Here is a 10,165-nt window from a genome sequence, read left to right as displayed (position 1 = left end):
AATATACTTATAGGCAGCCACCAAATCCCCTCTGAGCCTTCTCTTCTCCAGACTGAAGAGTCCCATGTTCCTCAGCCTCTCATCATAAGGCGTGCTCTGAGTTGCTCTCCTCTGGACTCTAGCAAGCTTATCCACATCCTTTCTGAGGGGGGGGGGGCAAAACTAGATGCAGCCTCACTAAGATCAAGTAAAGTGAGAGGATGAGGTTCCTAGTTTTGCTTGAGATGAACCAGTGGATGCATGCCAGAGTTTGGCTTGCTTTGCTAGCCGTTGCATCACACTGGTGGCTCATGTTCCTCTTGTGGTCAGTCAAGACCCCCAAGTTTCTTTTGGTCACAGTGCTAGCAAGCGCACTGCCAAGTCTATAAGTATGATGCTGATTTTTTTATTTATTTTTTTCCTTTTCCCCAAGGTGAAGTACCCTGCATTTCTCTATGCTGAATGCCGTCAGGTTTTGGTCCACCAACTTTTGTAAGTCTGTTTGTTTGAAATAAGGCAGATTATTTTTCTCTACATACTTCTCAGCTTTATCTTTTGTTCCTTGATAAAGTTTAGAAATCCTTAGAATTTGAATCCAGGATTCAGGGTTCAGACCAAATGTCTGAAATCCCAGCACAAGTAGCACCTAATATTTCAGTTTATGTAACTGATTTGTGACTTGTTAAATAATCAAATTAAAAGAGGTTACATTTAGTAAAGCGTCTGTTCACTTGCCTGTAATGAAACTGACAGCTCTTCCGTTAAACGATCAGTCAAGTCTCTGATTCTTTCCTGCTCTGCTTGTTTGATTAGAGTTGAGATGTCATAAAAATTAAACTGAATTTTTCATGAGTTTTGATTAGAAGAGTGCATTTTTATCAGGACTGCAATTTTCATTCATAGAAAGTTAAATTATTAAAAACTGCTTTTTAATTGCACAATTGGTGGTAATGTCAAAAACATGATTTGAATTCTAGGTGTTATTCTTTGTCAAAATGAGCTACGAACAAAATGCATTTTTTTCTTCCTATATTCTCTGAAGGTAACTATTTAAAGATAATGCAATGATTTTGCTAGGGAATAGAAACTTAAGACTTGAAGGATAAGTCTGAGGCTAGAGGAAAATCAACTGTTTGAAGTTCTGAATATGACATAAAAATTCTGATTATTTAGCAATGAAGAACTTGTCCTACATTTCTTAAAAGGAATAGAAAATTAGCCATGAACATGAAATATCATACACCTTTATATCTAATTGAATAAAAGTAGACTCATTCCAATGTCTTTCATTCAAGAAAAAATTCCAATTTAACATTTTTATATTTTAGATCAATCCTCAATTTCAATTTGTAATATTTGGGAGACTGCAAAAACATTAAACAGGAAGAATTTTAATACCATTCTTTGATCTATCCCATATCAAAGGAATATTGGTCTTTAGCCTAATATGTTGTGTTCCCCCCCATCTCCCCCATCCATCACACACACACACACACACACACACACACACACGCACACACGCCCCTGGGGGGAAAAAACAACCAAAAAACAATAAGTGATTTTGTGTACCTCCGTTTTGTAGAGACTGAAAGGACTGATAGTTTTTTTTTTTTCCAGTGAGTGATGAACAGCCAATCTGGGCAAAGTAGGCCCTTTTGAGACGCGTATGGTTAGGAACCAAAAATAAGATATCATCCGTCGCTTCTTTTAAGAGCATTAAAAGAAGAATCTAAATGGGTGACTGGCACAAAGAACTTAGGAATATTGCCATCCTGTATAAATCTCTTGAATATAAACCCATATCTGTATGCAGTCATTTTGCTGGCATGTGTTGTTATATGCATAACAAATTTAATTCAGGGCTTATTGCCTCAGGGATTGATACTGATATAGTACATACAGCAAAAGACAGGGATATCAGTTACAGAGTGACATATTGAAAGAATGACCCACAAAGCTGCTAAAAGTCAGTTGAATAACAGAAGCTCTAATGAAGGTGGAGCAGAATTGTATTCTGTACACTGGGGTCTAACAAATAATGAAATTACATCATAGAAGTGATCACTTCCAAAGATTGAATTATGTATGATTCCAGTTTGGCTTAAATGGTAACCAGAATGAACAGAATAAAGCCTCTGTTTATGCTCAGACAAAATGGTCATATTGTTAGCAATAAATTAAGGGTACCACTTTTACTGGTCATCATGCTGGTGACAGAGTTTATCATTAAATCAGTAGTATATGTTGCCTCTATAAAGGTGAGTACAATTTGAATACATATAACAATTACCCTGCTACAATTATGCTCCTACAGTATTTTTATAGTTGTAGCAAATAACCTGTATAAATAACCATCCCACCATATCTGAAGGCTTTTAGTCTCTTACCTTTCCATTAGAAATACCTAAATTTTAACAGGAAGTTGGCATACACATGTTCTCTGAAGTATGACAGTCTGATGCATAAGTAAATATATATTACTGCAGCTCATTATAACATTGAGTCATAAAGTAGTATAGTCTAAAAAGAGTAATACAATATCAATTGTAAAAAATCAAACCATGTGATCTACTAAACCTTCAGAAGCTCAAACAGGTTGTCCACCACTTTGAAAATAATATAATTGGGGAATCATTCATGCATTTCTCAATACAACATGAGGCTCTAACTTCTTTCTGGTAGCAAGCACAGGCAATTCCATTTTTTCTCAGTAACAGCAAAAAGAACTCACTTATTGGTTCAGTGAATAAAATTTGGAAATTCTTCAGCAGTGGTCCCCCTGTTTTTATGTGGGTAGGTTAGGGTGTTATGCCTTGCTTCGTGTCAGGGTTGACTGTAGTGTCTCTAAGAGGTTAGACTATTAATTTGTATAGGATGGTTTGGAAAAGGATGATCCTGCCTCAGGCAAGGGTTTGGGCTACATGACCTCTAGAGGTCCCTCTCAGCCCTACTTCTCTGTGATTCTAATAGCTTCTGAGAGTCATAAACTGAAAATTATCTCTGTGTTTAACTGCTAGAAAAAATCCAAATGAAACTTGAATTAGAGTTCCTACTTGAAGAAATTAATGATAAAAGCTTATTGAGGCTATTCATTTAAATCTATGTTCTTTTTTCTTTTGGACTACATTATTGCCACCAAAATATATACAGCCATATTATACTATTGATTAAAAGAGCACATAGTCTTGTATCCTCATGGTATAAATGACTACCTAAATTTTAACCAGAAATTTTAAAAGATTTTCTAGTAACAGTACATCCCTCTGGTACACAGGATCCAGCAGTTGCATATCATAGCTAATAATGCAATCTCTACAGATACTGGACACTTTCGGGTCACTGGAGTCTTACAGGCAAGTTCTGACCAGAGGCATAGATGTTATCTTATAAATGTCAAAAAGAAAGCCCAACTGTTATATTAGTCTAGACTTCGGAGTTTAATGGCCTGCATGTATGGTTTCTTTCCTGTGGTATATGTTATTTTTGGGTAACATGCTCCAAGTAAAGTAGGCAAAACAAAAAGTGGTCAACTCTCAGGTGAAACTTTGAAAAGCTGGAGCTGAGCTAGAGATTATCTGGAGTACAGCAGAGTTTAAGAAGCAGAAAAGGGAGTACAATACATACACGTGCGTGCCATCTCACTGGGCTTTGCTTTCAGGATTCTACAGTAATGTCAAAAATCCCGGCGATCCATGTTGATTGGTGGCTGTGCTGCATAACTGCACTTTACCACATTAGTTTCACACTGTGTTTTTGTCCAAACATAAATAATCCTTCTGAATCATGGTCATTAGAGTGCTGTAAAAGCATTTGATATTTTCCCCTGCTAAGCTCTTACTTTAACTACAAAAACACTGACTAGCAATTTTGTTTCTCAGCAAAACAACAATAACTGGGAGTAAAATACTTTGAATTAGTCATTCCACCAGCCCATCTCAGAAGGAGAAGCCTTTCTTGCACATAATCTACTATATTTACTTGAATCCAAGATAAGTTTTTCCCCTCCATTTAACCTGGGAGCCACTTCCACGTAGTGATCCCAGTGATAACTTCTCTGACAGCCAAGAGCTCCCGAATCAACAAACACCAAAGCACACAAAGATAAAGATATGGGCACCATTTTGTTATATGAAAGAACCTGGGGGGGACGACTTGTCTTGGACTAAGTAGCAGGGCCGAAGCCACTGCTGCTGGTGCTGCTGCTGCTACTGTGTGGTTGTTGCTAGGGTGCCTCAAGGTGGCTTGTGCAGTGGGGGAGTAAGGGGGAGACTATGCAGGGATGGGGGAATACAAGGGAAAACATGCAGCAGGAGGGGAACTGCTGCAGCTCCCCAGCCAGGGACTGGAGTTGGAGCTGAAGCTGCTGTCACCACTGCTATCTAGCCAGAGTAAGAGCCACTGCATAGGGTATTCAGTGGGTGGGCAGGCAGGAGGAAGGGGGCAGGCACCAGAGGGGTAGGTGCTGGGGAGAGGAGGAATTGGAGTTGGGGGACAGTAAATGGCAGAGGGAGAGAAGGGGCAGGGGGCAGGCTTCCTGCTCCCCTACCACTGCTGCTGCTTTCCCCTCTCCAGAAGGGGACAGGGAGGAATTAGAGGCAACCCTCCAAAAATTAGATTCTATACATGGAAAATTTATACTTTGTTATAGTTTTCCATATTTTTTCCATCATTAGCTTCTATAGATGGAAAACTACAACAAATTTTATAATTTTCCATGTATAGAATCTAACTATTGGAGGGCCGTCTTAAACTCAAAGTTGTCTTGGATTTGGGTGTATACAGTATTAATTATCCAGTCCTGGGATTCCTAGATCTATCTAAAGCCCTTAAAAGCTATCAGCTTGCTTTAGAGTACTGATGCTCAGCTACAAGTAGCCATTGTTTTTTAAATGCATCAATTCATGGTATTTAGAATGGTTTATTAATCATAATAATAGTAATCATCTAATGAATAATACCATGGCACTGTTGCCTAAATGAAGGTACTCTCTGTAATCTCCAAGCTAAGTTACAACCTGGCTCATTACTTTGTGCTTACTTAAAATCATTTTATGGCTTAAATCATAAAAGGTATTATTTCATGTCTTGTAAAGAATACTTCTGCATTGTTAACTAGTTTCACGGTTTACCTTAAACAAAGCTGTTTCCATTTTAGCAGTGGGAGAAATAGTTCTTATGTTCCTAAACTGGATTTTGAATTGGGCCATATAGCTTTTCTGGTCTCCTACAAATGTGAAAACTCACATATGCACTATATTAATCAAGGGTGGGCAATTACATTGGGCAGAGGGCCACTTACTGAGTTTTGGCAAGCCATCAAGGGCTGCATGACAGGCAGCCGGGGCAGATAAATATTCATTTTCTAAATTTTTTTTAGGGGCCTCGCAGGCCAGATAGAATGGCCTGGTGGACCGCAGCTGGCCCTCAGGCCGCATTTTGCCCGCCCCTGATATTAATGGTCCCAAATTGGGATTGAACTCTACCAGCTTAGTTCAATATGTGCTGTGGGAGGATTCTCCCCAAATCCCCACCTTCTGAAAAAGAATCTCACCCCTCATTACAGTAATTACCTGTACCTTGCTCTACAGTCTGGTACAGAAGAGAATGGGACAAGGGCAGGATAAGGAGACTGAAGTTGTCCCTGGTTCTAACTTGAGGCAGGGAAAGGCTCCTTGCCCACTATCTCCACATAAGACCTAGGTACATCATCTGTTGATAAAATTGGTATTTTTATTCTTTGATTCATGTATTTTAAATGATGGTAACTCATTCCTTTTTTTTTTTAATAATCTGATTGCCTTCAGTTAGGCTTAATAAGTTGTTATTATAATGATAAACAACTGCCATTTTCTGTAATGCAGTTGTCTTTGTATGTTTGCCTGTATTGAAATGTCATTTACCTTCTTTATTTTCTCCTCCAGGTTCTGGAAGTGCTGTATCCTGCCTCCCCTTTCCCCCACCCCCGATTCCAGAAAAACTACAAGCTTCTTCAGACTTGGAGCCAGCATCAGAAATGCAGAAGGTGAACAAAGGAAAGGCACTCAGACCAAGAACCTCAACAGCAGGTTTGGGACTGATTCAGCATCATGTCTGTCACAAGAAATGTAAAAAAGGGGGTCAGGGATTGTCTTGGGAGATTTGCCCAAGTCCACTAGTGAACTGCTGGCAGTGGTTTACAGAGGGGCGGAGAGGAAAGAAAATGCAGCACAGTGATTGGAACAAGAAGGCACTAGAATAAGTGCCCAGAATCGTTGGTACCTTTGAAGCAGAGCCTGTTGGACACTGTCCCCACTGGTATCCTCAGAGAGAGCTCTAAGGAGCTTTTTAGCACTCTCTCCAAGGCCAATCCCACAGAAAAGCATACCTTTTGGCAGTAAGTGCTGCCTGAAGTATTTCATTCTTTTTGCAGAAGGAAGAGATCTTCCTTATGAATGACTAAAGGCAGAGAAGATTTTTGTCTTCTGTGGGGCACAATTGATTTTAGTCTAAAGTAGGAGCCATGTCAGGAGTTTGCATATTAGTTTCCAACCACCTGACAAGTGCTTGTTCCCTTATCCATTGAGTAAGGATAACTAAAAGATAACTCCCTCCCCTGTTCCACCCCTACAATCAAATTGATATCTCTTTTGCAGTACCATCTTGATGGGGCTTCTTTACACCCAAATAATTGGCTCCAAAGCACTTACATAGCAGGATACCACAGCAGAGTTTTGCATAGCAGTTTGCCAAGTATCAGTCTTCCCCCATCCATCCACCATGTAACCACCTCCATAGCCACTGTTTTAATTTTAAGGACAGTTATAGCATGACATTGCCATGATTGTCCAGTGCGGAAGTTGGTGAAAAACTGGCTAATATTGAGAACCCTTCTTTAGGTGCAGACAGCCATGACAATTTTCATCTGATCTGGCCCCAGAAAGGGGTCTACAACCATGACCAAACAGAAGTGTATAGCTGCAGACCATGTTAAAAGGGCCTGATCCTGCAACAATATGAACCCTCATTGCATGAGGTGATTGGGAAGTAAACAGAGCGCCTTCACTAATTTGTTTCTGTACGTGCTGGGAGCAGGGCTTAGTTGACGCAGCCCAGCACTGCTCCAGGCAGCATTTTCAGAATGGGAAGGGGGAGAAGGAAGGGGAGGGAGGTCCATTTGGGGGTTTCCCAGCCGCGCTGGAGTCGAGGAGTAAGGGTAGCGTGGTCCAATCCACCCATTACCCCACTCCAGTGCAGCTAGGGAATATCCAGAATGGACCTCCTACCCCTGCCTTCTCCCCTGCCCATCCTGAAATAGCATCTGAGCTGTGAAATGTGGGGGCAGAGCTAGGGGAGAGAAGCTGCAATCATGCAGCCTCTCTCCCTGTATTGGCTTCACATTGGCTCCTGAGCCAACAGACGTTAGCTGTTGGTTTGGAAAGGTGGAGGATTGGCTCCAAATCGGAGCCAATCCTCCACCTTTCCAAACCAACACAGGAGAATCAATCTGACTCATCATCGTTTCTGAGAAGCGTCATGAGTTAGTATTTCTGTCTATGCCTTTTGTCAGCCAAAGCCATCCTGAGGTAAGGGAGGAGAGTTTGCAAGGATCTCCAACAGAGGGTCTGTCTGTCGGACACAAACACTCTTGAAGCATTTCTTGCTCTGCCAGCCTGAGTAAAGTCCAAGTAGCTCTTGCAGTCCCCCTCTGACCCCCAAGTTCAGAAGTTTCCTCCAGGGGAGGGTGGAGAGGTGTATGTTGGCAATTAAAAGGCATCAGGTGCTTAAGCAGCTTATGAAATACAGCCGCACTGCTGGGAGATGATAACAAGTTTTTCATGCAGCAGGAATTTAGGCCATTTGGTGAAATTAGTTAGTAGGGCAAATCACACTGGACCTCTAACTCATGGACAAGCCCCTTCCATTCACATTGGTGGTATGTAGTGATGAGGCTTCTCCACAGGCTTCTGGGTATACTTCAAGGGCACCTACCATGGGCCCACCTCCCTTTTTTTCATTCTGGGGCTTCCAAAATGTTTATGGTTTTAGTGGGTTCTTCAGGCTGAAAGGCAAAGATGCAGCAATCTCTGATCATATAGTACCCAAAGATCACCATTAACAAGCAGAAGGCTCACTTTGAAGTGCATAAATCTTCTTCCAGAGCAATACATAATGTACAAGCAACAAGCAGAAATCTTAGCATTATGTGCCCTGGTCCTGCCTTGAGAGATTTCCACCAGTCTCAAAAATAAACAGGGGTTGCATGTCAGGTATGATAAGTTATAAAGTGTGGTCTTATGTGACAGAAGCAATGTAGGTCAGAGTCCATCTCTGACATTTGAACAACCTCCTTATAGATCAATCTCTTCTCATACTGTTCCGTCTTCAAGGTCTCAGGCACCCAGAGTAGCTCTCCCATCCAGACAATGAGGATACAGAAGCTGATAAAGCACCACTGAAAATATTTTTCTGAAGCTGCAGCATCAGGGTGAGGAGTTTTCCTAGATACAGATTGGTGAGAACAGTTGGGATGTGAGCAGTAGCAGAGACCACAATGCCAGTGGGATGACTGTCTGCCTCTTTGACTCCTCTTGTTTCCAAAGGAAGACAGGCAGTGGGAGCACCTGCTCAAAGAAGGGAAGACCACGGAGTGAGAGATGTTCATAGCTGTTGAAGGTACTGGTGCTCGGTTGCAAGTCCAAGATCTTATACAATCCTTGGGCTACCCCTGACACGTGACTCATGGAGGACTTAACCAGGCCTCTCTACTTCAATACTGGTACCTGTGCAGGTTTACAAATGCCAAAGGAGGCCAATCCCCCAGATTTCAGCTCAACTGAAAGGTGGGCATATTCCCAACAATCGCCCCCATGTACATACCCAACATTGAGCTTGAAGGTCCTGGACCAGATGGTCGTCATATTGAGTGGGGATGACAACTAACTTCCTCTACCCTTTGTTTGTTCAATACTGTTTCATGTGGACCAGAAGTCTGAGAAGTTAAAGAAAATAAGGGGAAGGGCTAAAAGTATCAGATATCAGTAGTATTGATGCTGGGATCCTTTTCCTTGCTCTTACACAAAGCTGACCTTTTTGGGGTTTTTTTGGCTTCATCTTCGAATTCACATATTGGGTTGAACAGTTACCTTTAGTTACTTATTTGGTGCTTAATTTTTTTTGTTTTGTGGTTGCACTTTTTCCCTCTAGGATTTTATTTCACCATGGCACCCTGCACATAGGTAGCTTCTGGTATATTTTTTTTTTTTCTGGTTACCCTTCATACATATAAGTTATAGTTGCACTATGTCCATGAATTGTTTATTTTTCAGTTTGTTCATTTCATTTTTGCATTTGTTTGGGCTTGTTTAATTTAGCCATTTCTGATTTTACTTGTTTTGGGGGGGCTTGTTTTTTTAAATTATTCATTTATTCCATTAACTCATTCACCTCTTAAGCATTTAGCTGCTTGCAACTATTGCCCAGTTTTTTAATGAAGGGGAGGCTGTGCCCTTACCAAAAGGCCTGTGTTGCACCATAAGAAAGAAACTAATACAGACAGTGAGTGAATTTTCAATACTTTCCCCATAGCCCAAAGTAGCTAGCAAGGAGAGCTGTGCTATAAAAGGTATAACCTATCTGTCTTTGGCTGCAAAATTCTCTGAGGACCACTTGGGATGCATTAACTGGCAAGCAAGGCATGCTGGTAAAAACAAAGTATTCTCCTATGTAAGTATATTGTGGGTCAAGTCTTTTGATCTAAGCACAAGATGAGAAGCTCTGCCTACCTGTGCACCCACACATTTCCCAGAAGTAGCACATCACATTGCTATGAGCATTCCAGTGCTCACACCTGAGCCAGATACCCAACTCTGAAAGTCCAAAAGGTGCAACAGGGACCAAACAGCCCAATTTATCATGTTTGTGAAGCCACAAAACAAAAGTCTTCACTGATCCCATCAGCTACAACCTCAGGATGAGGCAACTGGGTGGAATGGTCTTAACACAAGAAGCTTTTCTTTGCTTACTGAATCCTTCAGTGGGTGAAGACAAAGTGGAACAAAAAGGATTTGGTTATTTTAGTGTGTATTCATTTATTAGTTCAAACTGAATAGGAACCAGACTTCCAATGTATATTTATCCAGAGGTTAACAGAACAGCTAAAAGCCCAGTTACCAAAACTAAGACAGCTGCATCCTGGAAAAATAGCTCA

The sequence above is a fragment of the Gavialis gangeticus genome, unplaced genomic scaffold (assembly GCF_001723915.1).
Source record: "Gavialis gangeticus isolate Ggan-Ray unplaced genomic scaffold, GavGan_comp1, whole genome shotgun sequence".
NCBI classification, from domain to species: domain Eukaryota; kingdom Metazoa; phylum Chordata; order Crocodylia; family Gavialidae; genus Gavialis; species Gavialis gangeticus.
Note: the sequence above shows the minus strand (reverse complement) of the source record.